We start from the raw sequence: 7,930 nt of genomic DNA, 5'->3' as shown, positions 1-7,930 counted from the left end.
CTTATGAGAAGCCAGCCCTACTTATTTGCCATACATTTACAAACACATCTATATCTTAGATAAGGTGATATCAATTCCTACAATTATCTACATTTTCATCTCTTCTACTAGACTATATTCCTAGATGATGAGGTCTTTAACTCTACATTCAGTGCCTGGCACATAGTAGGTATTCAATAAAAGTTTACTGAATAATTGAATAAATGGTTAAATAATTTGCCTTATAAATGAAGTAGGACAAAGTGTGAGTAATTTTGGCATAATTCTCATTATCACTGGCTCTTAAAATACCAAATAGTGGATGGAATAAGATGGGGTCTGGAACATGCCAAGAATTAGTCATTAAGCTGCCTTGCAGATAAGCACGGAAATGCAAACTTTCAAAGGACTTCTTAGCTCTTCCATCACTAAACAAAGTTACAGAAATCACATGGTAACTAATGTCATCAAGATGTCGATACAGAATCCTTCAGTGAGATAGGAGATAGCGAGTGATAAGTTAAAATAGAATGGTAGAGAGGATTCACATGGCTCATACTTCAAAGAACTTCTTATGTAAAGCTGAGTAGTAAGCAAAGAGAAGCTTAAGGTACAATAAATACTTCTGAGCAAAAGTAATATAAATCTTGTTTTTGTAGGTGGCTATCTCTATCCAGAAGACAGACCATGATGAAGAGGGAAAATGGGGCAAGAAGACCACAGAAAAATATTATATTAGAATACTGAGAAAATGACCTAATGGAATAGCAATGGGGAGAAAATGTTGAAACTAGGTTAATGGAACATTTTGGAGTTAGAATTGAAAGGACTTGGTGAATGGTTAGGTATGGAAAGAGAAGTCAAAAAATGAGTCTAAGAAACAAGATTTGAGAAATTACTGAAGTGGTGATCCACTAACTAAGATTGAAAATCAAGAAGTTTAACAGGTATGGTGTTGGGAGAAAAGGGAAAAAGGCACCTGGGAATGTGAACCTGGAGCCAAAGAGAAGACTTGGGGCCAGGATAAAGACTTAGAAGTCGGGAGACACCTGGATGGCTCAGTTGGTTAAGCCACTGCCTTCGGCTCAGGTCATGATCCCTGGGTCCTGGGATGGAGTCCCACATCGGGCTCCTTGCTCGGCAGAGAGCCTGCTTCTCTCTATGCATCCGCCTTCCACTCTGCCTGCTTGTGTGCTCTCTCTCTCTCTCTCTCTCTGAGAAATAAATAAATAAAATCCTTAAAAAAAAAAAAAAAGACATAGAAGTCGGGGTGCCTGGGTGGCTTGGTTGGTTAAGCAGCTGCCTTCGGCTCAGGTCATGATCCCAAGTGTCCTGGGATCAAGCCCCGCATTGGGCTTCCTGTTCAGTGGGGAGCCTGCTTCTCCCTCTTCCTCTGTCCTGCTGCTTGTGCTCTCTGTCTCTCTCATAAATAAATAAAATTTAAAAAAAAAAAAAGACTTAGAAGTCATTAGCATATATATGCACATATATATACACATATAGCATATGTGCTATATATAGCTATATATATATTATATATTATATATATAGCTATATATAGCACATATGCTATATGTGTATATATGTATATTGCATGTGTGTGTATACATATATATATATACACACATATATATATGTATATATATATATACAGTTGACCCTTGAACAACCTGGGTTTAAACAGTGTGGGTCCACTTCTACACAGATTGTTTTGATATAGTACAATAAATTTATTTTCTCTTCCTTATGATTTTCTTAATAACATTTTCTCTTCCCTAGTTTACTTTACTGTAAGAATACAATATATTACATATACACATGTAATATGTATAACATAGAAAATATGTGTTAATCAACTATTGATGTTATCAGTAAGGCTTCTGGTCACCAGCAGACTATTAGTAATTAAGTTTTTGAAGAGAAAGAAGTTTCATGAAAAAAAAAAAAAGCTACATGCAGGTTTTCAACTGTGTGGAGGTTCAGTGCCCCTAATTCCTGTGTTGTTCAAGGGTCATACATAGGTAGATAGATAGATACATGCATACATACATACATACATATATATACAAGCAGCCATGAGAGCAGATAAGGTTAAGTCCAGTAATTATGGCAAACAAGAGAAAACATCCAAGAAAAGAAGTCTGAGGAGCCCCAATATTCAAGGGACTTAACAGATTCATACTTTGGCTATTTTATATGCAATGTAGGAATATTAATGCATTCACTTTGTGGTGACATTGAGAGAATCATTTCACTATTGTACTTTAAATGGCTATCAAATGTATCTACAACAGATTTAGCAGAAGAATAACCATGTTTAATATTTGCACTCAACATAAGATATTAAAATTCTTGCCTGATGCACTCACTATGTTGAAAAGCAACACACTTGCAGTGTACCTCTACCCAAGAAAGCCCTACCTTTCTTCACTAATTTGTAGTTACAAATGATCTTCTGGAGAAGGTGAGTAGCAGGGATGAGGCAAGGGATGAATGAGAATGGCTTAAAGATCCTCTGCTACATTCTGAGAGGGGAATGCACATAACACAATAGTGAGGAGTTGGGAAAGGTACAATAAGGGTATCTAGAGCGCATTCTATTGCAAGCTTGCTCTTGTAAATACTAACCTCACAAACATTCTGCTACATTCGACTTTACAAAAAGTAATCATCCCATCTATCCTAAAAGTCAGGAACGGAGTATGATATTAAATGCAAGTCGCTTTTTTGTATTTTCAGTCTTCTACATACAGAACACAACAGTAATAACTACAACAGAAGAAAACCAGCTCAAGCTTACTCTTTCTCCATGCTATTTCATATGTGCTTTTGTACTAAGTTAAATAGATACACATGAAATTTTTGCACTTTTGGATAAATCGTGAAAAATATTCATTCATTTGTTCATTCATTTAATCATCCGGTATTTATTGGCTGCTTACCATATGCAAAATGCTGAGCAAGGCACTGGGAAATCAGTGGCAAACAAGAAAGACAAAATCTTTGTGTTCGTATCCAGAAATACAAAGATTCTCTTAATTAATAAATTGTTATTTAATTACATGAAATTAAAATAAAATTTTATTTTTATTTAATATCAAATAATTAAATCAATAAATTAATATTTTATTAATATAAATATTAAATTCGAGTTTAATTTATTTTATTTAATAAAATAAAAATTAATTACAAAAAAGCAGGATGCAATCAGACATATTTCACAAGGATCTGACTTAGTATGGTGAATTAGGTAAGACTTTCCTAAGGCATGTCTTTTGAGCTAAGCTCTGAAAGATGATTAAATTTTAATGAAATGAGAAGATGCCAAGAACTTATGAGACCGAGGAAACAGCTTGTGTAAAGATCCTAAGGTGGGAAAAGTATAGCAAAAACCTCCTTATACAATGTCCATGTGCAAAGAACTGTTAAAAGTGGTAGAAAAAGTCAGCATAGAAGAAGTTTGGAATTTGGGCTCTGAAATTAGACTACCCAGGTTTAATTCATAATCATGGATTTACAGGACAGAAAGATGGAAAGAGAAAAGGGGAAACGAGTAAGTAATGAGAAAAAGGATAGTTAATAAACACAAAATTTTCTTCTTCACTTCCTGGCAACCTAACCCCTTGGGATATATTTATATGTAAAGTTATAGTCCAAGCTGTAAGTGATCTGGAAGTATTTTTCATGTGATAGGATAAGGAGAAAGAATCTTTTGGACGTAAGGCCCGTGAAGTATTCTGAGATGGTTTTATAATGGCTAAAGTTAACTAACTTATTCAGCTCTCTTTTTGTATCAAGAACTATCCTAAGAGCTTTACAGCTTTACAGTTGCTGCCAGTAACTCTACTTCCTTTCCCCAAAAGGGAATTCTACAGATACCAATGTATCTGAAATGTTTTGGTTTATTCCTAATGAAAGGGAGTTCTTTGCTACACTTTCACATGCACAAAACACTAAAAGATTTCTGTTATTCTAACATGCCTTTTAAACCTTTAGAGTGAGAAAGGGTTTTAGAAATAAATTACTCCAAATTTGCAACCCTCTCAATATTTTACAGACATGGAAACTGAGTTCTAGAATACTAAGTGACTTACTCAGAGTTAAACAACTGGAAAGTGTGAGGTGCCTCTTGAACATCTCACCATTCTCTTAATAAACATTCATAATATATTTAATATCTGCTTAGCAGTGTTGTGTTATCTTTCTCCAATTTTCCAACACCATGTTTTAAAATTTTAATAATACCCAAATTTAAGTCAAATTATTATATTTTGTTAAATAATTTTTGCTCCCACCAACATTCTTTGTTTGAGATTACCTAGATGGCTATGATATTTGAACATTTAATATAAAACAGCTAAAGAAAATAACTTATTATAGGCTATTGGTCTACATAATTTGTTATGTCAACAGTTGATAATATTCCACTTAGAAAAGTAAATGCAACTAAAGCTGAAATTAAGCAAGTTTCTAGGAAAACCAATGCATTTATTTTATATCAAAGTGACCACAGATAAATTCATAATCTTTTATAAATTTCAGTTATATCTGTTCTTTTAACTTTATTAAAATTGCTCATCTTTGCTCTGAGGGTAGACTTGAAATAAATCATTTTTTTAACCATATGTTACTTGTATCTGTGGTAGAGGCAGCTGCATATTAATTAAATCACCTTTCTTTTTCTTTGCAGGCAGAGAGCTCTCAAGGAATTTGTTCCAGCCTCTCTTGTGAGCACAAGTAACTGAGTTCAAAATAAAAAGATGTGGGAATTTTCCAAACTTGAATCTTTTTCCTGCTTTCAAATTATATTTAGGCCATTGATAGAAAGTGTTAGAAGTAGAAGGTCCTATTTTCTTAGGATAATTTGCTTCTGTCTTCATTTTTCTTGGCTGTTGTAAAGAGCTGCAAACACTTTTCTTCATATTCTCTGTCTCTCACATTCCTTTCCTTTTCCTTTCTCATCTCTTTCTCTCTTCATCTTTTCTACTGTTCCTGAGCAACTTCATAATCCACCTCCATGGTAGTAGTCATTAAGGCTGCCCCAGAGCCAAATGAGGGGAAAAAATAGCTTTTATCTTTTATTTTCTACTCTTTTTATCTCACCTATCTATGTCATACCACCTTACTCCTCTCTCAAGTTATCAAGACCACCTGACACATTTTTCCCTACTCCCAGAGGTCCCATTGGGGATCTTCCTTCTTTCCAGAGAGACTTGTCTCAGAAAGACAATGAAGTAAACTTACCTCTGCCATAGTTTTAATGTTTGCTTATGTTTTTCCTTTAGAAGGGTTATCCTCTAAGACTAAACTCTCAGATTTGAACCCAAATAACAAATTTGTAATAGAACTACAATGTGGTTTGCTGAGATGAGAATTTGGGCAAGTTGATTATACTTCTACCCAATTTTTCTGACTAAATGTATGACAAGTAAGCACTATTACTTTGTTTTATATTATTGCTTACTTCTGATGTATTATATGCCAATGCTTCTCAACCTTTTGTATGCATTAAAATTTCATGGAAAACTAGTTAAGATGCAGATTTCTGGGCCAACTCCACAAATTCTGATTCAGTAGTTCTAAGGTGAATGAAGTCCATTAATATTTACAGTAGTTCTCCCCATCTACTGAGACAAGATCGCAGATACCCAGAGGGTTCCTGAGACTGCAGATTGTACAAAATCCTATATATACTATACTTTTTCCTATACATACACACTTATGATAAAGTTTAATTTCTAAATTAGGCACAGTAAGAGATTAACAATAACTGATTATATAATAGAACAATTATAACAATATGGTATAATAAAAGTTATATGAATGTGGTCTCTCTCTCAAAATATCTTACTATATTATAGTCACCCTTCTTGTTGTTCCTGCTCTTCTTCTTCTTGTGATGTAAGATAAAATGCCTACATGGGGCACCTGGGTGGCTCAGTCGATTAAGTGGCTGCCTTTGGTTTGGGTCATGATCCCAGGGTCCTGGGATCAAGGCCCACATTAGGCTCCCTTCTTGGCAGGGAGCCTGCTTTTCCCTCTCCCTCTGCCTGCCACTCTGCCTACTTGTGCTATCTATCTCTCTGTCAAATAAATAAATAAATTCTTTTTAAAAAATTAAAAAATTTTTTTAAAAATAAAATGCCTACATGATGAGATGAAATGAGGTGAATGATATAGGTGTTATGATATAGCATTAGGCTGCTATTGACCTTCTGACCATCCTCCTTCAGAAAGATGATCATCTGCTTTTGGATCATAGTTGACTGCAAGTAATTTAAACCATGGAAAGCAAAACAAGAATAAAGGGCAATTACTGTATTTCTTCAAAAAAGCTCTCAGAATATATTGATGATGGTGGTACGCAGACCACATTTCGAGTACCACTAGTATACAAAGCATCTTAAACCTCATAAGAAACTTAAGAAGTTTGATTTTAATTGAAATAAAGACATGATAAAATCTGGTTCCATTTTCAATAATGAACTTTTTAACAAAAACATTTTCCATCACAAAGTCCTACAGTTTCAAGGAAATTTAGTGATTATCAAAATCTAGGACTATCATCATAAAGCTGAGAAAACTGAAACCCATGAAAAATGTTTCACATCTAAGGACAGACAGAAATAAAATAAAGATGGAGTAGAGAGTGTTTTCAAAGATGGCAGTAACAGTACTTCCCATCCCACTTGTGCAATGTGACTTTACTACTACACACTTAAGAGGTGATATCTATTTACCTTCACTTTGATTCTGGGCTGACTGGGAGACTTGTTTTGACTGGTAAAGGGCATTGGAAGTAAGGCTGCACAACTTCCAAGACAGAGTCTTAAGAGATCATCAGTGTTTACCTTTATCTTTTACCAAGCTAAAACCCAACACCAATTGACGACCATGTGAGTGAAGTTATTTTGGATCTTCCAGCTATTCCTAGGCCCAACCAACAACAGTGAAATAGAGGAACTATGTATGCATCAACCTATAGAATTATGAGAAATAATCAATTGTTGTTCAGAGCCATTGAATTGTGAGGTGTTTTGTTTTATAGTGATAGATAATTGCAACAATAAGTCTCCACACTCCTCATCCATTAATCTCTGTAGTTCCCTATGCTGTCCTCTTCACATAGTCCTTCCCCTACTCCCTCATCTGTTTAGTTCAGCCATCAATTTTTAAACACCTACAATACTCTAGATACATGGATTCAGGGATTACAATAAAAACATATTCTCGGGGTGCCTGGGTGGCTCCGTGGGTTAAAGCTTCTGCCTTAGGCTCAGGTCCTGATCCCAGGGTCCTAAAATCGAGCCCTGCATTGGGCTCTCTGCTCTGCTTCCCCTGCCCCCGCCTGCCTCTCTGCCCACTTGTGATCTCTGTCTGTCAAATAAATAAATAAAAATCTTTAAAAAAAAAAAAAAAAACATATTCTCACCCTCAATGACCTCATGATCAAGAATGGAAGACTGGCTAAAAAAATGTCATAAACTTTGATCAAAATACAAATAAAATTACATACAGAACTAGTATACAGGAATAGTATATATGTGCATGTGTGTGGATAGAGAGGCAACCCTGAAAGGAGCAGAGACTTTACAAAGGAACTGGCATCTGAACATCATCATAAATTACATACTAGATAGACAAAGGCAATGACGATATGATATAAATTCACTATCATACTTTATTTAAATGTATACCCTTTGGATTATTTGCAACATTAATTCCCTCTGATATTACAGATAATGCATGATTCTAAGAATGTATGTGTGTACATTTACCTTCATCATTGAATAAATCTATTATTTTCTATGAAAAGAACATTAAAAGAACAATATTTCCCCCTCATATCCTCAATATTTCTGTTGTCAAAAACCTATTCAGAAAGCAGAAACTCATCTGCTAGTAACTTTCACCTAAATCATGGGTCAAATAACAAATGAAAACCTGGAAC

This window comes from Mustela erminea, chromosome 11 (genome assembly GCF_009829155.1).
Source record: "Mustela erminea isolate mMusErm1 chromosome 11, mMusErm1.Pri, whole genome shotgun sequence".
Classification (NCBI taxonomy): domain Eukaryota; kingdom Metazoa; phylum Chordata; class Mammalia; order Carnivora; family Mustelidae; genus Mustela; species Mustela erminea.
This window is presented reverse-complemented; position numbering follows the sequence as displayed.